Below are 22,544 nucleotides of genomic sequence, written 5' to 3'. Positions count from 1 at the left end.
ATTAAAGACAGGGAAAAAAATTTACACTCTACCACCAGGCATCTTTGCTGGAGGGGACCAAGGGCATGAACAGAACGCAGCAGATATTTCAACTTTTCCTTACGGTATCTGTATGTTTTAAAGAAACCTCTCTGGCAAAAGCAAGGTCAGTTTGCAGATACTATCTAAGGAAACAGTAAGAGACAGCAACAAATAACGCGTGTCACGGATGGGATCACTTCATATTCATTGTACTGCACAATGACCAAGAACAATGATCTCAGAGCTGAAAAGCAAATCTCTTTCCCCAAAGAGTACCCTGAAGCCTGAACGTCTTCAATAAACATTTTATTGATGAGTTTTCTCAATGTACTCGGTATTTCTCTGAGGGAGAGGTAGGCTCTCATGGGGCTACTTCATGCTCCCGTGCTCTGAGAAGTCAGAAACAACATGATTGTCCCCTGTCAGTAACCACTTTGTAGTTCAGAGTCCTTCAATTCCCACTGGTTCGCGTGCATGGATACGAGAAGTACTAATTCCAACTTCATCACCTGTAGAAAACACACAAGGTAAAGGTAGTTGATCCTCAGAAGATATTCAACTTTGTACTATATAGCCCTGCATCTTTATGTAGAAGCAGTCATTCACCTCCCTTCCTTCACTCCTCCCCAAGTGTCAGAAGTTATTTTTACCTGTTCTGATCAGAGGAGCTTTATTCTAAATTGGAATGTTTATACTTCTGTCAGTTTCAGCTTCACTTTTAGAGAGAAAGAAGCCAGAAAGCTACGTGTGTCTTACATACATCGTACATTTGTTTGAGGGTTTACCCTTTGAACAATAAGAACTAAGTTAGTCAGGATTCCATTCTTATATCCTTTTTTGTTTTTCTTTTTCCTCTTCTTAAACAGACTATTGCGTGATCTTATAAAACCCTAAACACAATTTTTTAACACACAGAGCACTGCATGTTCAAGCCTGCTACAGCGATTTCTAGTAGTTTCTACCTCAGGAATTAATGTTTCCCTTGTCTTCTGCACTTCCTAGTATGTGCACCTGTTTACTTAGGTAACTGATACTCAGTTTTGTTCCAGTCTTTCCTTCCTCCCACACTGCTGAGGGAGCAAACGGCTTTGTGGTGCTTAGCTGCCTGCACACCACAGGCACATACAGAGTACAAATCTCTATCCATCAGAGAATCGGTTACTGGCATTCCAAGCACTGTCCACATGCTGGAGGAAGAACTCCACTGTTTTCTCTGAAAAAGAGGCAGAGAAGAAAATAGGATACAGTACAGAGTGATCATGCAGTCCAATAGGCACAGCCTCATACCATGAAGAGATACAAGAACAGAACTTTCACCTGCAACATTATCAGACAGTATTTAACAGCCTGGATTAAAGCATGTTCATACACACCTTCTTCGTAATATGTTTATCACATAGACACAACTATAAATATTACAAGAAGCTTGCAAAGACAAGAAGTGAAAAGACGTCTAATTCTTACTACAGCCTAGACCTCGCAAACAGGGATAGTTGTATGACTGGGAAGACGTGACAGCAGCCCCGAGCTACATTTTGCAGTCAGACAGTTAAACTACATGTTCAGCTCTACATTAGCTCAACGGATACATGGAACTGTTCTATAAAGAACATGGAAAGTCCTATCATAATGGAATTAATGGAAATTAATAGAAAGTCCTATATTAAGTTTATACTGAAAATAGTATTTGGGAAAGAGAATGCCGAAACACCACATGAAGTCAGCTAACTAACCCAGTTCAACACAGAACATGCGAGACTGGAGCAACCTCAAGCAGAGTTGTACGAGCCTTAGTACTCTGGAGGATGCCTTTCTCTGTAAGGCTGTAAGCTGCAAGTCAGTTGCCCAGAGCAATGGGACGAATGCTAAAGATGAACTCTATCTCCAGTACACACCCAAGTAAATCACTAGTGCACCAGGTAGTGGCTTACAGTATCAAATGCATGCCTTTCGGTGCTACTCGTTTAATTTCTGCAGAAGGTACAGAAACAGATGCCTGCTTGAATCTCACACTGATGAGCCACAAATCAAAATGACCTTACTGTAGCTGACTCTCAGAAGTTTTAGCCTTGTATGGAGAGTCATCCTTTGGCTGGGAGCAGTTCTAGCTACGTTTTGAAGTGGCAGAGTGTTCAAACCTCATGCAGAGGAGTGGAAGAAGCACAGAGTGGCGCATAGGAACAGAAGTTCGCGGCATCAAAGGAGCAAGAAACTGGGAACTGAGATACATGCAGCTTTTACGCTACAGATGCGGAACTGGGAAATAAAGGACTGGGAGAGATGGAGAAAAACACTTGTGGTCCTTGTTTGCAAGGCTTAAAAGCAACCTGGGAAGACAAAACGTATATAGTCTGATCTTTCTTACAGCCCATATTCCCTCTATAGAAGCTCACCTCTTCCTCCTTCGGAGGCCTAAAGACGTCTCCAGGATTCAGGAGATGTTTCTGCAAAACTGTCTGATGTGGTAAGTCTGTACAATACAGGAACACAAAGCAATCTGCCTGACAAGAGCATGCGTTGACTTGTCGTTGGCCAGTTGCTCAAACACATGCCTTCACCTCCTGGAATAAGGGCACACAACATGTTTTCCTTGAATTAAACACAACTACAGATAGATTTAGCTCATAGGGTTCCAGCTGATTATGCTCACTACAGAACCAAGATAAGAGAAACTACTGCAATGTAAGTAGTTATGCTAATAACAAGATCCCACAGTGAAACCAAAGCAGAAGCTTAAGGGAACAGATTGGTCACAAACCATTCTCCGTGACGGTAACATCCAGGTGAGAACTTCCATACTTGTGGATATGTTCGACACCCTCTTGTACACTGTCCACAACCTCAATGCAGCTCTCCAGATCCCCATATTCGTCGTGGAGAGATTTCACTTCTGAGGGGTTGAACATCAAGTAAGAGGCAAACTTTGGGCCAGCATGAATCTTCACCTGCAATACCAGAAGTATTTTGTGCTGTAGATTGTACCAATGCGTAACAGGCAAAAAGTGCAGCTTGTTGTTCTGGGTATAGCTAGGATAGAGTTAATTTTTTTCATAGCAGTCCCTATACTGCTACATTTTGGATTTTTGCCTTAAACAAACCACTGTTTTGGCTGTTGCTAAACAGTGCTCACACAGTTCCAAGGCTTTCTCTTCTCCCCCCACAGTGAGAAGGTCGAGGGTCTGCTAAAAGTTAGGAGAGCACATAACCACAACCGATTCAAACTTAACCAAAGGGATAGCCTATGCCATATAATGTCAAAGTCAGCAATATAAAATGAGGGGAGGGGAGTTTCAAGGAAGGCAGATATTTCCAGGTTTGCAAGTCTCCCCTACAAAAGACCTTACCTGTTTTTATCCTTTTCTTTTGTAAACTGACACCAGCCCTCTCCAAAGTGTATGTTTCAGACACAAAAGAGTTACTGGGCCCAAAACAAGGCAAGGACTTTCAGTTATTTTACGATCCTGATGAAGAAGATCTAATGCATCGTCAATCTCTGAATTTAATCGTAGCAGCTAAGACACCTTAACAATGAGAGGGAGGAGTGGAGGAGCAGGTGCTGATCTCTTCTCTCAGGTGACAGCGACAGGACCCAAGGGAATGGCATAGAGCTGTGACAGGGGAGGGTCAGGCTGGATGTTAGGGAAAGGTTCTGCACCAAGAGGTGGCAGGGCACTGGAACAGGCTCCCAGGACAGTGGTCACAGCACTGAGCCTGCTGGAATTCAAGAAGTGTTTGGGCAACGCTCCAAGATGCATGGTCTGATTTCTGGGTGGTCCTGTGTGGAGCTAGGGGTTGAACTTGGTAGTCCTCATGGGTCCTTTGCAACTCAGGGTATTCTATGAAAAAAAAAAAAAACACAAAACAAAACACAACCAAACCAGACATTAAAAAAAAAAACAAAGACAAAAAGAAAACACAAGCGAGTGAGGACTTGCTCCTGACTAGCTATCTGGCAAGCTTCTCTTAATATGACTTTAACATTATCGGAACATGACCTATTTTCCATGTTTTCCTGCATCAATCACTGCTTGTATACACTATTTGCCAAATGGAAATGCTATGTGAAAAATCCATGTTTTAAGTGTAATTTAAGTACTTCACAAATATTTCTCTCGTGATGCATCTCTGCTACAAAACATTACGCATGTCAAAGCAACTATGTAGGACAGTGGCCTTTGTTCCTGTGGAACAGTGGGAGGGGGAAATAATGGGCGGGAAAATGGGTGGGAATAAAGGCAAGTGAGACAAAATGTTCAAAATATGTGGATGAAGCAGATTAGAGGAGGAGAAACATAAAATGGGAAACGACTGACATAAGAAGGTAAGTTAATAGATTTAATCAGAATAGTATTTGGGTCCGGGAGGTTGCCAGCCAGGAAGTCAGAATTAAGAGTAGTAGAGAAAGGGTTGGGGAAATGCTCTTCCAAGGCAGAGAATGATTTTTTTCTATGTAAAAGGAAGTAGTCGTATTTCAGCAATGGCATGCAGCCACCCCAAAGAAGCTGCTTGCAGATCGTTTCTATGGAAAAGCTTGGGGTTGCATGGAGAAGCCAAGAAAGCTCTCCAAAAAGAGTACAAAGGTGTACAAAGAGACATGTGGGTAACGTAAGTGTTATGTTATCATAAAACTACATAGGGCTATGTCAGCAAGACCAAGGGCTCCTAAAATGAACAACAAGTAAATAAAACAAAACAAAAGCCAACACAAGTATAAATGACTAACCTGTTCTACTCTCAACGTGTCTATGATCTGATCAAACAACGGGGTTCTCAGCAGGTCTCAGTGAATTAGGAGTGTCTCCCGAGCATCACAGGCAGCAGTATATTCACACTTTGAGTCTCTGACTGAGGTTTAAGAGTAAACAATTGGTTACGTAACATTTATGACAAAGAATTTGAAGAGCACGTGAATTATTATTACGTATGGTTATAATAATATATTAATATATATATTATTATAATATAATAATAATATATTAATATAATAATAATAATAATATTATAACCATACCACATATTCCAAATGTGTAGTTCAGTTACACTCATGGTATCCAAGTCACCCTCTCACAGCTTACTTATTCATGTGGCCTTCTCCACGCTGGCATCTGTGTCCACATACACATGACAGATCCATTCACCGTGTCCCATCACTGGAATTCCCTTAGCAGCTTTCTGGATATTCCTGACTAGCTGGGATGAACCATGTGGAATGATTAGATCTACCAGCTTCTCCAAATGGCAGACATCTTCCACTTCCTTGCTTGTATTCACACGTGAAAGTTGTGACACAAACAGTCAATGGCCTGAATTCTCAAGCTCTGCCTGTGCTTCTTCTACATGCTACAGCACAAAAGTTGTTGCTTTAATTCTAGACACTTACTACTTGCACTGCATCTTTGACTCCATGAATGGAGAGTGCTTCTTGAGTCAGATGATGAAGGATTTGATTGCTGTATGCTGCCTCTTTCCCTCCTTTTATTAGCAAGCCATTTCCGCTAGCTATGGCCAAAGAAGACACCTGTCAGAAGGGAATTAAAACAACAACAACAACAACAACAAAGTGATCTGACTCCTCTGGGAGAATAACATCTGCAAAATAGAGTAAGAACAGGATTTTGCATTCTGCTGACTTACTCAATATTAACATACAGCACCAAGAATTTTTTCCGAGTCAGAACGTGTAACTCCAGAAATGAAGTATCTTAACGTTTCAGAAACAAACTTGAGCTTCAGGGTACTACTGGCAAAGGGAGACTGCAGTAAGTCAAAGGAAACCCTGAACATAGGCTCTGGCACAAATTCGCTAGCTGTATAAAACTATTTCAGATGCAAGAACTCTTATCCCTAATCATTCTGGCTGGAAGTAGCTAATGAGCTCTTCCTACGACGAACATTTTACTTGTGCTCTCTTATACAGAAGCCTTTTGTTTAATCACGCTGATTTTACGTTTATAACCAGAAGGTGTCCTTGCCTATGGCAGGGGGGAGTAGATGACCTTCAAGTTCCCTTCCAGCACAAATCATTCTATGATTCTATGACACCTCCCACTAGACCAGATTGCTCAAAGCCCCATCCAACTTGGCCTTAAATACTTCCAGGGATGGGGCATTCACAACTTCCCCAAGCAGCCTGTTCCAGTGCCTCACCACCCATAGTAAAGAATTTCTTCCTTTATTCTAATCTACATCTACCCTTTTAGTTTAAAGCCATTACTCCTTGTCCTGTCATTACACTCCCTGACAAAAAGTCCCTCCCCAGCTTACCCGAAGCCTGCTTCAGGTACTAGAGGGCCACTATAAGGTCTCCTCAGAGCCCTCTCTTCTCTAGGCTAAGCAACCCCAGTTCTCTCAGCCTGTCTTCATAGGAGAGGTCCTCCAGCCCTCATCAACTTCTTGGCCCTGCTCTGGACCTGCTCTAACACATTTATTTCTTATGTTGGAGTCCCCAGAGCTGAATGCAGCACTGCAGGTGGGGCCTCACAGGAGTGGAGTAGAGAACGAGAATCACCTCCCTGGACCTTCTGGTCATACTTTTGATGTGGCTCACAATACGGCTGGCTTTCTGGTTTGCAACTGCACATCGCTGGCTCATGTAGAGCTTTTCATCCATCAACACTCCCAAGTCCTTCTCTGCAGGGCTGCTCCCAATCCACTCATCAACCAGCCTGCATTCATTCTTGGGAGTGCCTTGATGACGGTGGTGAACCTTGCACTTAGCCTTCTTGAACTTCACGAGGTTCTCATGTACCAACCCCTTAAGCATGTCAAGGTCAACTCAGACCAACTCCTTTTCCCTACTAGTGTCCTCTGGGTAAAAAACAGTCACCACGTTTGATATTCTACCTCATCCTGCTGTCCACAATTTGAAAAGAATACTGAAAAAATAAGGAATACTTCAGAAAGATCCTTGTCAATTAGTGGAACCTTGCTGTACCCAGATACTGTGTGTCTTTAACATACAAAACTAGACATTAAAATGCAATTTGATTGTATCTGGTTAAGAATCTGACTCTCCAAAGATCAGCATCACAAAGGAAAGCTGCAGAGACAAGCTTATTTAAATAAATTTAAAAAATCCAATCTGTAATGGGTTTGAAAACAGTTTGTTCCCTTTAGATAGTAATAGAGCACGGCTATACTTCAGAACAATTGGATTTCTTGAAATCTGTAAGAAGCAGTCTGTGAAATATGATCTCAGAACTTCGCCTTGTAAGTATTAGAGACAAACATGCTATTGTATATTGTTATAAATGACTGAGTCCCGAATAGGGTTACAATCAAAGTTTACAATTTATTAAAGGAACAGAGGTAAGCAAACAGCACTGGGTGCGCTGGGAGTCTCTGCTCCACGAAGACGCACACCAGTTAAATCAGGCGGCTGGTTTTTATGCTCCTAGGCTAATACATATTCATCACCACTTTTGGAAAAGGCAGGGGTATTATAATTAGTTTCCCGGAACCCGAACCATCCCACGGATGCATGCGTATCAGTCTCCAGTGGTCCCTCTGAGGGTCGCTCATACTGAAGGCTCGTAGTCTTCCTCACAAGTTTTGTCCTTCGGTCGTTCTTCAGCTTCCCCCCCCCTCCCCTTATTTAGTAGTCTCTGGGCCAGATGCCAGAAAGTCGTGTCTCATGCAATAGTCAGCAGTTATCTCAAAAAACTCCCCCCTATTCTCTTATCTCCCAGACCCGAGTCTCAAGGTTTACCCTTCAAACCCTCTATCAACACAAACTGCTAGACCATTCTTTTGCAAGATACAAGAACTATATACACTAACCACTCTGTTTCTCTTGGACTTGTGGTTATTTATACAAGGGGATGTAAGACAGAAGGTCACATTTCATTATGAGGCCCTAGCATTGTTCCATATTGACACGAATCAGATGAACATATTTCACAGTCCCCCATCTCTTTTTTCATGGTATTGATCCGTGTTTTCCTTTCCAATCGAGTCAATACTTGCCAAATTGGTATCAATTTTGGATATTCTTTTCTTTTTATTATCGTCAGGCAATGGGTTTTCTCTTCTCCCTGGTTCTGGGTCAACAGTGTGAGAAACTCCGTAGCCAGTAATTAGGCTCAGGCGAGGATCTCAGCGAAGAAGTAATTTGTTCGCGATTGCAATGGCGGGCGCCCCACAAGCAGGAGAGCGCACCTACTAGTTCCAAAACACAGTTTATATACTTTTTGATGACAGGACCCTCCCCTGTTTCCCCACTGACTGGGTAATCCAGGTTCGCCATCTATCCGATGCTTCACAAACAATGCATGGCCTTCACTTGCCGGCCTGTTAAATTTCAGATTTCTTTTGACATTTTTACTGCTTGGAGAGGTAATGTTTCTTCACTTGTCTGACTTGACACCGTGATTTTCACCTAATTGTCCTAAGAAGTCTGGTTGTCTGCATTTTACAAGGTCGCCTGCTAAGCTTTCTTATCACTGTAAGCATATCTCAGTACCACATTCCTGCCCTCTAAACAACGTAACTCTGCAAAAACAACATTCCTATTCCCACAACAGGTACTGCAGATATTTGCATTCCTTGTATAACTGGAGTGTATCAGCCTGGTAATAGAAGGTATTAAACATGGAATTATTAACAATTCTCCACATATCCCCAATACAACCATCCTCATTTTAGCAAAACAATCACTGCCCATAAAGCCCCCTCCCATAATCTTCTTAGATCGATTCCATTCCAAGTTTGAACTGGGACGTGTGCAATCTTCTTCATTTCTTTTACAAGTTCATTTACAGCTTTTCTTTCTGTTGTGGTTTAACCCAGCTGGCAGCTAAACACCACACGGCCATTCACTCACCTCACCCCCTCCCTCTCTGGGATGGGAGAGAGAAATGGGAAAGTGAAGCCTGTGAGGTGAGATAAAGACAAGAAAATAACAATAATAAATAATCATAAATAATAATAATGACAATGACAATAATGATGATAGTTCTACTACTACTCATGTGTATGAAACAAGTGATGCACAATGCAATTGCTCACCACCGCTGATGCCCAGCTGTCTGATGCCCAGCCTAACCCCGAGCAGTCCAGCCCTCCTCCCAGCTCTTGCTGCACCCCCAGCCTGCTCGCTGGCAGGACAGTGAGAAGCTGAAACGTCCTTGGCTTGGTGTAAGCACGGCTCTGCAACAATTAAAACATCAGCATGTTATCAGCGCTCTTCTCATCCTAAACCAAAACGTAGCATTCTACCAGCTACTAGGAAGAAACACCTTCATCATTAATCTCTAAACAGCAATTACTAAGGTTAGATTTTCCACAGACTTCTTCTTGTGCTAGTAAATAATCCAAAGCTAAGCGATTTTGATACATAAGTAGATAAGTAGTCCTCATCTTGGTATTTTGCTTTGCAATTAAGCCAAGTGCACCTCCGGTTTTATTTACAACTATTTCCATTACAGCTTGTAACCTAGTTATTCTATTAAGCATATATATTGGGGTCCTATAGCCCCAGGATCCGTCTTCTGCCCATGTAGCTGGATCATAATAGGCAAGACGCCTTCAATCAAGGGGTTGGGCCCACTTTCAGGGTCAATTTGGGCTTGTGATACCGTTCAGCCTGCCGGGGTGATCCAGCTCCTGGAAAACGAATCACAATTTTATATGGGTTTAAAAAGAAAAGTTCTTACGTTATTTTCTCAGGACAACCTCACCTTAGTGTGGGAGAAGTCCGGTCGAGGCCCTCTCACTCGGCAGTCAATACCCATCGCCTCCCTCGGTAGACCATACACACTGCAGTGGAGGGTCCTGCCCCGGTCTTGCCTTCTCCCTTTCCTCCCTTTAGGCTTGTCCCCTTTATTTGGCGTCCTTAATTCATGCAGAGCCTCATTGCCAGAATATGAGTTCTTCTTTAGCTTTAGTTTCAGTTCCCCAGGAGTGGACTCAACCCTCCAGGTTTCGGTAGTTACTGGTCCTTTTATTCTGGATCTGTGGATCCAACCCCTTTCCGCTGTTCTCACAGCTGTTTCAGTAGTAAGTAAAACTTACTACTTACAGTCCCTCCCATCGGGGGCTCAATGATTCTTCCCTCCAGGTTTTTATTAAGACCTTGTCTCCTGGTTGTATCTTATGAACAGCAAATCCTAAAGGTGGTGTTTGAGCCATCATTCCAATTTCTCTTAGCTCTTGTAACCTCCTTCCAATGGTAATTACGTATTTCTGGATGCTACGCTCCTCAACTACATTTTTCCTAGAGGCATCCCTTGAGAATAAGGCATACCATATAACATTTCATATGGCGATAATCCGCTCTCACTGTGTGGTTTAGTTCTTATGTTTAAAAGTGCCAATGGTAAGCATTTCATCCAGGGCATTTGTGTCTCGATCATTAATTTAGCCAAGTGTTGTTTTAGTGTTTGATTCAATCTTTCTACTTTCCCTGAGCTTTGTGGGTGCCACGGAGTATGGTATTCCCACTGAATACCTAATGATTGACATAATAATTTTATTATTTTAGAAGCAAAGTGTGTGCCCTGATCAAAATCAATGTACTGGATTATCCCATATTTAGGTATCAGGTGTTCTAATAGAGCTTTTACCACCATTTGTGCCATAGCTCGAGCTACGGGATAAGCTTCTACCCATTGTGTTAAATGATCTGCTATTTCCCATAGATATTTTATCCTCCCTACCTTGGGCAATTCAGTGAAATCAACTTGTACTTTCTCAAAAGGCCTGTAAGCTGTTTTTCTCCCTCCCGTGGCTGCTTGTCAAAACACTTTCTTATTTATCTTCTGACAAGTTAAGCAACGTTGCGTAATTTGTTTTGCTATTAAAAAAAAAAAAAAAAAAAAAAAACACACAGCTTCCTGCTGAGGCAGAACTATTAACATTCCTACATCCTCCTTCCCTGCTCATTCAACTTCAAAGGGCTCTGTTAAATACTACATGCCACACCTTTAACACCGGGGACAACTCTTTTAACGCTTCCTTTATCTTTCTCCAGCCTGTACTTTTCTCACACCAACACCAAAGGCTCAGTCAAGAGCCAATTAATTCCACTCCTTTTCTCTCCAAGATGCTGAAACAACGTATCAGTATACTACACTTCATCCTATTTTCCTTCTCTCCTCAAAAACATGAATTGCCAGATAGTGTTATAGTCGACTGATCCATAAAGTGGCCATTTAGCTTATATAGTGGCCACCACTGATTGCAATACTTAGTGAAAGTCCTCTTCCTTTCTGCGCTCCCAGTTCTAACAATATCCTTTGAATGTGCCAGCGTGCACCCAAGGAGGCTTTCTTTAAAACATCTTTGTTTTGGATATTACTCATTCCTTTGATTTTCCATTCCCTTTTATTTATTTATTACTATTCCTTATTAGTTACTGTCCTTTGTTTCAATTTCCACGCAAACCTTTTTACTGTGGGTTTTTACTATCTTTTCCTAATCTTCTTCCCAAATGTCCCAGTTCTCCGGGATTAAATGCCTCTTCCCGCATACAAACTTTACTATTTCAGGTTATTAAGGAGCCCCGTTCCATGTTCCAATCATAAATCCATGGAACTTCAGGAAAAGAGCTGAAGCACTCAGCCTTTCATCTTCTAGACAAACATTACCACCTTTTCCACAAAATTTACATTTCAACAGGACCGAATTTCGAGCCAAATGCCAAGTTTTCTCATGCACTTTGTTAATAAGCCCATACAAAACAAGGAATCACTCCTGTGTATCCGTCAATAAATACCATTTAAAAAGGCATTGACACCTAAATAAATTCACTCTCCCCCTTCTTACCAAATTGCCAGGGCTCAAGCCCAAACCACCACAGAAAGGACTCTCTCCGTTCTACCGCTTTGATAATCAGTCAGCCCCCTCCACCTCTCCAGTACTTGGCAAACTGACCAAACGCCACAGCAAATACACCAACACTTCTAAACTGTTAGTTACTTAGATAACGCTCCCGCCTTTTTTTCTTGTCACACTCAAAGCATGTAAGAGCAAAAATAGGATCACAAGATACACTGCCAGGCCCACATATTGGGCACCACCAATCAAAACTTGGTGAAAACAGCACTTCTTTTTGGTCTGTCACACACTTCGTTCGTCTCCGGCCGCTCCCCTCACGGAGAATACGGAACCGCGGATCGGAACTCCGCACTCGCTTCGCAGCTCACTAGAAGGTAAACTGTTAGTCTGCAATTGTTTCACCTTTACTGCAACTCAAGACTGAACTCTGAGCACTGACTCAATTCCGTGTATGCTATCTCCAGCTAGCTATCAGGCACACACTACTCCATGGAGAAGTCAAATTTCCTCGGTAATTGCTTACCCAAACCAGTATGAGATGCAATAGTAAACTATGGAGGAAGCAACCTCTCCTCTGCACTCAGAGTCCATCCTACTATCAGCTACAGCATGGGAGAGAAACCATATTATTCAGATGCAGAGGTATCAAGGATGATCCTCTGAAGTTACATCGGAGAACTTGAGGATGGGGGCTGGCAGGAAGAAAAGTAACAAGACAAGTCATCCTAAGTCTGTAAAAAAAGAAAAAAAAAAAAAAGAAAGGTGGGGGGGGGAGGGGGGGGTTGAGGGTGGGAAGCCAGTAAGAATCAGCCTGATAAAACAAATGAGATAAAGAAGAGGAGAATGGGAGAGTTTGGCTAGGCAAGGCAAGACACCCAGGAGGCAAAGGCTGGAGTCTAGGAAGGCAGACTAGAATTTGGCAAGGAAACATACTGGTTTTCTATGAAGAACAGAGCGAGCAGCAAGGAAGCAATAATGGCAGAAAGGGAGACTACTGCCTTTTCCTTTCACATGAACTTTGCCTAGAGCAGACTCCCCTTCAGTATGGAACGAGGACAAACACTCACAAAATTCAGTTGTGAAGCTGCCCTTCGGCAGTCTCTTTTTAAGTGCCCATACCCATCCCTTGCTCCTCAAATACTTGCTCATATGTTAGAGAAACGCTCAATCAGTCTTGCTAAAGATACCGGCAGTAAGAGCCTAGACTTAGCTTTTACACGCTTGTGGAAAGATATCATTCTGCCTCAGTGCAAACATGCAGTATCAGTATGGGACAGACCACTCAGAGCCTAGAACTTCTACTTCGTGCTGATCTTGTCAGCATATATTCTTAACAGTTGCAGTTTGTTATTAACGACCTATATTAAACATTTGATGTTTAATCGTAGCCTGCAATTCAGCTGTAGTCAGCATGGACAGAAAAGTGCTCATTGGTAGGAGCCTTGTAAGTTGCAAGTTAAGCAGGGAAGCTATGTGATAAGACACGGGCAGAAATTGCACCACCTGAATGTAAGCTAACTCCTTCTCTACGTTGGGTATCAAAAACCAACGCGGAATAACTCTCAGCATTGCAGAAGCAAGTCCCAAGAAGACTGTAGTTTTCTGTAGGAAAAAAAAAAAAATGGGATGACAGCAGAATTCATTTCAGAAGAATACAAGCAGAAGTCTTTTGAGGCAAGACTTCTTGCAGCCTTTCAATAACTCACCAGTAGAAATACACTTTTGTTATCAAAGATCTCTCTGCCCTCCTCACATACCTGTGGAAGACAGTCAGTCTGGACGGGACTCAAAAAAATCGCAAGAAAGACCCCAACAGGCACTGTCACCTGCTCCAACTCTAGATCTTTTGCTATGCGTGCTCTCCGAACTATGCTGCCGACGCTGTCCTGTGAAGATGCTGCAATCTGACAGAGCCCAACAGCCAAGCTGTTCAGCTTTGATGTAGACAGACTGAGACGTTTCAACAAAGGAAGTGCCAATCTTCCTAGAAGAAAGAAAAAATTGCGCTCAAGATAGATTTATCTGGCTAGTTTCAAGAAAAAGTGACCTAATGGTCAAACCAGGAAAAAAAGCCGCTGTTTCCCACGCCGCAGCAAGAAACCTACCTAAGATGAACAATGTAAAGCATTAAGTTTAGTAGCTACAATCAAACTGCTCCAATTTGACAACGCTTTCACCTACCATCACATATACACCTAATACGATATGAATGATTTGTATATGAAGTAACATCCGCAAAGACAAAGTTTGTCCTATTTCTAGTACCGTTACACAACCGTGTACCTGAATTTCTTACCAATTTCTACCCTTGCAATATTCCTGGAAGGTTTGCGCAGTAATTGCCTCTTTCTATTTCACAGATAGAAATCCCAAAGAGCAAAGGAACGCATAGCATTTCAGATTGGGCAAGAGCTGCCGGAGTTTTCTAGTCTGAACACGTTCAGGTAGGAAGTTTACTCAGAAATGTCCCTCCAGGCATTCTCCTCAGTACAAAATGGTTGCCGTATGCCTTTTACTGAACTTCACAACTTGTGATGCGCCAGTTCCACACATTTTCTAACCCAAGACCAGCTTCCTCACGCACCACTCTTACACAAAAGAATGGATTTAGTCTGTGCTGCCTGAACTGTACTTTCCTCAGTCAGAAGGTAAGGTGGTTCTTTCTGGAAAGCATCATTTTTAAGTAACAACCTTCCCCACAGGGGCCAAACATTACGTTAACCAGCCCAGGAGAATATTCATGCTATTTCATGCATGATGATAACAGGGAAGATCCTTGCTAGATTTAATTTCTAAAGTGAGCCTCCTTTGGCAAAAGAAAACACTGTTCTATTTTTAGTTTTTTAAACAATGCTGTGGGTTGCTGCTTTCAAAGGCCTCTCTCTCCATCTTCTCTGATAGAGACAGCTCTTACGGAAGCTGCAGCTGCTTACACTGACAAGCTCTCAAAGTCCTGGGTTCCCTAATCTGTGACGGCCATAATATCCAATTGCAGGTGACAGACTACTCTTGTTCTGCTCCTTTCCTTTGAGGCCCAGAAAAGCTCATGACAACAGGTGTTCCATGAAAGGACCCGTAATATTACCTTTATTTTCAGCTTCTTCTAAGTCCTTTTTGTTTGCCAAGAGAATTTCTTCTCTCTGATCAGTTAATAAGTCACCGAGATGATAAAAAAAATAAATAAATCTCTGCTCTCTGAAAGAGAAAAGTGTCTGAACTGCATTCTTACACGAACTCCATGGTGTTTGACATCTGGCTCACTTCAGCTCATTCCTACTGACACATCTTCTCACTGGCTTGATGCCCTGAATACTTGGAGCCAGCTGATTTTTTCCAGGACCCGTTTGTGTTATAAACCTGTATTTTAAAACTTGCCACATGTTCACAGCCTTAAAGAGCGAGAACATACTGTTCTCTCACCTGCTCAGGCTGCAGAGCTGCCAGCGTCCTGCTACCGGCTCGAGACATTCCACCCTGCTGCTCTACTGTAGGGCCTGCCAAAACAAACACACACACGCAACCACAAGACATGCAGACAAAGGTGGAAGGAAATGAACACTAACCTTTCAACTTTCAACTCCTTACTCAAAGCAGAAAAACAGGTACGGTCTTAAGAGACATATCAAAGAAGTTTACTGTATGCCACAACAGGAAAATTTGTATCAGATACCAAAATGCTGCCACGGTCCCCGAGCATAGCCCTTTTCAAGGCATCACAGAGATTCAGTAAGATCATCCATGTCGTAGGGGACAAACAAGTATACAACCTGTAACAAGAAGACTTGACAAAGAGCAAAAGAATACAAGGACAGCTACATCTCAGGGAGTGGGAGGCTACTGCAAAAAAAGGAAGGCATCCTTTGAAAAAGTTTAATTACATAACTACTGAAAAGAGAAAAGATTGCAAAACAACCTGGGAATGTGCAAACAATACAGGAAGCCAAAACCAGCCTCAGCAACAGCTTGCACAATAGCTGCTCTCTCTCTGCTCTGTGTACGTTGAAGGGCTCCTACAGAGGAGAGGTTTTTTTCTTGGCACGGATGTCAAAGAATCCATCTCAAACTGAAATGATACAGAACAAGTTTTGAAACAGAAACTGAAGTAACAAGTCAAAAGGCTCAGGCAGCATTTCACTAAGGAGTTCTCAAGGAGCTCCTGGATAAGCTACGTTTTCACTTTTAACTCTTGAAATTGTCTGTAGAACAGATGACTTGGCATGTGACTAATATGCCCGGACTTCTATTCAAGAAGCGTCCTACAGAAATTGCCAGAGCAGGAATTCCCACGGTAAGGAAAATAACAGGAGGTATAGTGGGAAGCGTAAGAAAAGAACTAGGGGACACTTGATTAATAAGACTTAATGAAGGACTGTTAAAACAGCTTTTTAAAGCAAGGTCATACTTTATAATGTGGCGTGTATTTTTGTGTTCTTTGAACACAAAAGGGGTGTTGGACCACGTGACCTCTGGAGGTCCTTTCAACCTCAACCAGCCTGTGATTCCTTTGCAGCCACTATGCAACAAAATAGCAAGTACAATTCACAGCAGATAAACATGAAGCAACGCAGAGACAAAAGGGGAAATCAGGCCTTGGTAGTGCACATAATCCTACGAAAACATCACTTCAATGCTCATCAGCGTTGAACAGCAACTTCCCTGTTTAAGCTTTTGGAGAAGGCCTAGGAAAGGCAACAAAAACCATCCACAATCTAATCAAAACTCAAAGTTAGCCTTGCTATCTCATAAACTGAAGGTTCACTTGCATCTCGGACGCTACACAAACTTTTATTTTCGCTCACCTTGAAAAGGTCACAGTAGAATAAAAACCATTTCAGCCAAGAGAAACAGGGATCGACAGATCTTTGGAACAGTTTCTGTAGAAAAGGACTAAGAAAACACCTTTTTCATGTGAAAAAGCAATGAGGGAAAAGACAATGTCTCATCATAGAAGTTGAACAGAGATCGATCACCCACGTTCTCTTTCCATACAGAAGGTGGGGGCATCAAAAGCTAGCAGGAAGCAACTTTCACTCCTCCTGCCCACAAGCACACACAAAGTAAAGCAAGCAGTTCTTCACATAGTGCTAGCTCCAGAGTTTACACACAATACCTGGTTAAGGCTCGTGACTCCTGTGACCCATGAATGCTAAGTGTTTACCTCGGTCCAAAGGATATGGCCAATTTTTACAAGAAATCCATTTAGCATTTTTATACTCCAAGGCGTTTGCTTGTCTTACAGTGCAAGTCACGAGTATCACTCTATACTTGTTCTATTCTGCTAAGATCACAGATCTTTGGTCTGACTTTCTGCGGCCCTTGTTACATTGTCACAGCAACACACAGGCAGGAAAACATTGCTACATACAGTAACAAAAGACTGAGTCATAAGAAGAACCTAGGATAAAAAATGAAACCGCACACTATCTTAGTTCAGCACTACATTCTATATGCATGCTTTCAGCCTGAAATCATCAATAAGAGACGATAACCTCTAAGACTGAAAACAAGACAAATTCTACTTAGTTCTCTGAATGCAAGGCTGATGCAGCAAGTCATCAGCTGGAAGGAACCCAAGCAGAGGATTCAAGATGTTCCATTCCAACATTGAAACTTACCTTTCCAAAGCCGCTTGTCAAGCAGAGCATAGTTTCCCATTTGTTGAACAGGCAGGCCTAGCCAAATTTCAACCCTAAACTTCCAGGGAATCTCTACTGCTCCCAGCGTACATATTACTTCCGTACTCACCTGCAGGTCTTACCTGTGAAAACAAAGTTCCAACTTTCTTCCCTTCTACAATACCTGTGATGACATGACCCGAGATTTTCGGGTGGACTCCATTTGCAATCACTACAGAGGTGCCTCCTCGCAGGGCCCACAAAGCTGCTGTCACCTACAGTGAAGGAGAGAGCCAGTTCCCAAAAATGCACTTGTTAGTTGAATCCCCATCCTCCACAAGAATTCTTATGTTGGAAGAAGCCCTTAAGACCATCAAGTCCAAGCATCAACCTAATGCTACCACTAAATCATATCCCTAAGTGCTATGTCCACACGTCTCTTGAATACTTCTAAGGATGGGGACTCTACCACTTCCCCGGGCAGCCTGTTCTAATGCCTAACCACCCCTTCCATGAAGAAATGCTTATTTAGTACCCAGATATCTAGTGCTGCTCAATAGAGTTGTTCCTCCCTAGGGGTAGGGCTTGGCATTTCCCTCTCCTGAACTTCAAAAGGTTCCTGCCTGCCCCTATCTGCAGCCTGTCAAGGTTCCTCTGAATGCACCGCCCCCACCCCGCACAAGGGCCATTTCCACAGAAGCCACCAACCACCCGCCGCCTCGCCCCCTCCCTATCCAGCCCACCGTGGCGCGCCACCGACCACCAACCTCGTTGCGCCACCCCTCCTCGGCGTCCCGGCCTGCCCCGACAGCTTCTGCCCATGGCGCCGGCAAGCCCTGCATGCTGCTTCTGCCCTGGCTTCCTCCAAGCCAATCACACAGTGCTTCCGCCCTGATTGAAGACAGGCCCTGACATCACTTCCGCCCCAGGTTCCCAGCCAAGCACAGCGTGTCCCCACAGACACAGCAGAGCAAACACACAAACTAACATTGACATCCTACCCGTAAACATGCCGTAACAGTGACTCACCTGAGAAAGAACTGCATGCAATAAAGGCACCTAGTACTACATTAGTTTATTCTAACAGATCCTACTAGCTGTCACCTCAAAAAGACGTGCGTACCGCTCTCTACTTGGAAACGCATCAGTCCGTCCGTAGAGTCTGACCCACCTAAAGAGCCCTGCAACTGACTGAAGGAAAAACAAAGCACTTACCCCAAAGAGCAGCCCAGGCAGAAGGAGCTCTCTGATGGCATACCTGGGGCTCATATACCGTTTGGCCGCGCCCAGCACCCAAGCCCAATCACCTGGGAAAGGGAAGGGGCAAAGCACAAGAAAGTAGAAAGAGAGCACAGAAGGAGCAGCAGCTGTTGTTCTGTGGGCCTTTTTTTTTTTTTTAAGTCTGATGGCACAATTTTGTGCAGCGCTGCCTGGGCACACATTTCAGATAGAGCTAATGAGCAGCTGAGGTAAAGGAGCTGGGAAGAGAGAGGTGTTGCAGCAGGTATGCTGTGGCTGTGAGGTGCCTCAGGGTGTGCTTTTTCTCTTGTTTCTACGGGTGCTTCTTTAGGCAGCTTGGAGTCTATGGATTTCTAGATTTTAAGTGCTTGGAATTCACTTAATAGAGGGATATTTAGCAGAGGTTGCTGGATCACTGGTTTTAGGGATGGTGGGATACACTTCTGGTTTTGAGTTATATTTTAATCACTTGTGTAACTCTCCAGAGAACTAAAAACAGCTTGATTACATGCTCCAAGAGGCTTGACCACGTAGGCACAGTATTACTAAGAGACTGAGCAGGGTCGTATCAGAGTTACCTTTTTTCATCTGTAAAGGGTCTGTGATTACCCCTGCCGGGCTGCTGTGTGTGCGTGGCTTTTTGGCATCTGTGGAGCTCAGTCGCTTTTGTGTGTGTATGTTCTTACTTTTTGTGGGTTTTTGTTTGTTTGTTTGTTTGTTGTTGTTGTTTTTGAGAGGCAAATAGTGCGTGTGCTGAGCGTGGTTGGCAGGAGGAGGTGGGGAGCTGTCTGGCAGGGAAGCTGTTCAGGACTGGTAGGTTTGGTTTCTAGGAGCATGCGGCATCCTTCCTGTGTGATGCGACTGATTCTTGGGCAGGAACGTTCCAGCTCGTGTGTCTTAAATAACGTAGCTTGTGTAGTGTGTGTTGTGTGGCCTGGGCAGAGTTTGCTTTGGCGCTGTGAGCCAAGAATCTCAGTTAAAGCTGGTGAGCAGCTGGAGTAACGGAGCTGGGAAGAGAGAGTATTGCAGCAGGTACACTCTGGCTGTGAGGTGCCTCAGGGTGTGCTTCTCTCTTGTCTCTGCAGGTGCTTCGTGCAGTCTTGGACAGGGAAGGGAAATCCCCATGTCACGGAGCAGTGAGGGAAGGTGAGAGTGTTTTCAGCCTGGTCATCTCTTATCCAAAGCGAACGGAAGACACTCAGGTGTTTCCCTCAGGGTCTGAGGTGAGGCTGTTTGGGATAGAGGAGCAGTGTGGCAGGTGGTTGTTTGCAAGCACAGTGGTCATTTTGTCCTTTTGTGTTCCCAGGTGGCATGGGTGATGCTGTCTACTCCTTCTGAGCTTGGACTTAATTTCCAGGTACAGAGGCAAGTGGACCGCTGTTTTGAAAGGATACAATTAAAGATGGAGTCGCTTGTGTTGATGAGGGATGGGTGCTAACGCTGGCAGCTGAAAGTTTATCTTCTGGCTGTGTTTTCCTTTGTTCAGGCTGAAACTCAGTGTGCAGTCCAGGACGTCATGACCTGAGCTGCCTCTGGAGTGACTCTGGTGAGTGATGAACAGAGGTAGCAGTTGTTTTTGGGGTGCGGTTGTCACTGCAGTTATTTTCCTACATCCAATAGAGTAAAATTCCAGTTTGCCTTTTAGAGGTGCTTTAAGTGGCTTAAGAGAACAGGTGGAAGCATCTGCCACGTGGGGCAGGTAAGAGGCTGAGGTTAAGGAGGGGATGAGAGTAACTGTCCAAAGGCTGCTGTGGGTTTTGCTGCTGTGGTTGCTTTCTCCTCTGTTTATCAGGTGCCACAGGCAAGGTGGGCTGTGATAGCCCTTAGAACAGGAGCAAAGCAGGTCTCTGGAATGCTGCGTTGTTCCTGAGAAAGGTGTTGTAGAGGAAAAAGGTTGTCTTGCGTGGCGGTTCCTGATGGCGGTCTTCTTCCGTAGGGGAAGAGGTGCCTGAAGCCCCATGCTGTGTAGCCTGAGCACACCTCATTGAGGATGAAGCCTGCTTTCCAGCAGTTCCCAAAACTGTGTTGAGGCTGAAATGCTGTGTCTGTGTTTGGGTTGGGTTTCAAGTTTTCATGCTGTGTTAGGGATGGGTTTCAAGTCAGTGCAGCGGAGGGCCAGGACCCAGCGTCCTGTAGCGTGTTTTGACCCGTCAGCATGGCCTTTTGGTTCTCAGATAGCCTACTCAAGTATGTGATTTTTCCTGCAAGTGATAAAGTGATATTATTACATTGAATTGGTTTTCTTTGGCATGTTGTGCTGTGCTTTTTTTTTTTTTTTTTTTTTTTTTTTAATGCTCCTGGATTTTTCTTTCTATGTAAAGAAAGGTTTGAGCTAATTTCAGTTGAAAAAAATCCAGTTACTTGCTTGGTCATATTGTCCTTTCAAGATTAAAAGCTGCAGCCTAAGCATGCGGAACGTAGCTTCTAGAAACAGCCCGATTCTCTCGTCTGCACTCTGCTTGCTGTTGAGCTAAATCAGATTAAAAACAAACAAACGAACAAAAACACGCCAGCTGCTGCTTCTCCTTCTGCTCTCTTTCTACTTTCTTGTGCTTTGCCCCTTCCCTTTCCCAGGTGATTGGGCTTGGGTGCTGGGCGCGGCCAAACGGTATATGAGCCCCAGGTATGCCATCAGAGAGCTCCTTCTGCCTGGGCTGCTCTTTGGGGTAAGTGCTTTGTTTTTCCTTCAGTCAGTTGCAGGGCTCTTTAGGTGGGTCAGAGTCTACGGACGGACTGATGCGTTTCCAAGTAGAGAGCGGTACGCACATCTTTTTAAGGTAGCAACTAGTAGGATCTGGTAGAGTAAAGCAACTGATATAGTACTAGGTGCCTTTATTGCATGCAGTTCTTTCTCAGGTGAGTCACTGTTATGGCATGTTCATGGATAGGACAATAATGTTAGTTTGTGTGTTTGCTTAGTGGTTCTGGGTCCCTCAGGATTTTTGCAGGATTACGGGGCTTACTGTGAGTCTTTGCCTGTATGTCAAATACTATCAAAGTTACAACCTTGGTGGCAAAGTGAGGGAGCAGGGTTTAGGAGAAAGGTATTGTCGAAGCTCCCTGTGTAAGCATGTATCTGAAACCAGCAGCAGTAGGCATGTAAGGTGTAATCTTGTTCAGGGTTAGGGACAGTTTGTTATATTTCTGCAGCTTTTGCCTGTGGTTTTGCTGGCTGTTGAGTCTTTAGACCTTGCATCCTTCTAGATTTTAAGAGCTTGGAATTCACTTAGAAGAGGGATGCTTAGGAGGGGTTGCTGGCTAACTTGTTTTTGGGAAATCATGGGGTACGGTTCCTTTTTTTGGCGTTACATTTCAATCTTTAGGTATATCAAGCCATTTGTGTCACTGTCCAGAGGATTCACAAAGAGCTTCAGCACGCATTGCAAGGGGCTCGACTGCATAAGCGCAGTAGTACGAAGAGACTGAGCAGGGTCACCTTTTTCATCTGTAAAGGATAAGTCTGTAATTACCCCTGCTGGGACTGCTGTGCATTCATGGCTTTTTGGCATTTGTGGACTTGAGGGTGTGTTTTTTTTTTTCTGGCTCTGGTCTCTGTGTTTGAGTCCTCTGCAAGAAGCTGTACTGTTTGCGTGTCCATCGTGGGCATGACCTTCTCTCTTTGTTTCTTGTAGCCCAGGGCATGGGCACGGAAACTTGAACGAAGCACGAGGGTGAGTGGACAGCAGTGTGGGCCCTGAGTTGGTCAGTGGACTGTGTTAGTCTGCTTTGCCTGTTGGGCAAACTACCTTGCGACAGCAGAGTACGTCTCCTGCCACGTTTCTGAGGCGCGCCAGACGTCAGCAGTTCTAGTTCCTGAAATGCTGGAGATGCATCTCTTTGGGGTGTTAGGTGGGCGAAGCGGTGATACTGGGCTGGGGAACACGGGTCTGGGGC

General features: G+C 43.8%; 1 pseudogene across 1 annotated transcript; it reads right to left on the bottom strand.

Moving 5' to 3' along the window:
* Positions 1 to 327: 327 nt before the first annotated feature.
* Positions 328 to 18,253, bottom strand: LOC309890274 (delta-1-pyrroline-5-carboxylate synthase-like; annotated as a pseudogene). Its single transcript has 11 exons — positions 18,155 to 18,253; positions 17,542 to 17,686; positions 15,217 to 15,290; positions 14,882 to 14,984; positions 13,554 to 13,780; positions 5,402 to 5,539; positions 5,097 to 5,292; positions 4,745 to 4,866; positions 2,780 to 2,966; positions 1,148 to 1,234; positions 328 to 530 (listed from the first exon to the last, which is right to left on the bottom strand). The product of its transcript is annotated as a delta-1-pyrroline-5-carboxylate synthase-like (transcript).
* Between the last annotated feature and the right edge of the window lie 4,291 nt (positions 18,254 to 22,544).

The sequence above is a fragment of the Aythya marila genome (genome assembly GCF_965140915.1).
Source record: "Aythya marila genome assembly, chromosome: Z".
In the NCBI taxonomy this organism is placed as follows: domain Eukaryota; kingdom Metazoa; phylum Chordata; class Aves; order Anseriformes; family Anatidae; genus Aythya; species Aythya marila.
Note: the sequence above shows the minus strand (reverse complement) of the source record. Positions and strands in the feature narration are given on the sequence as shown.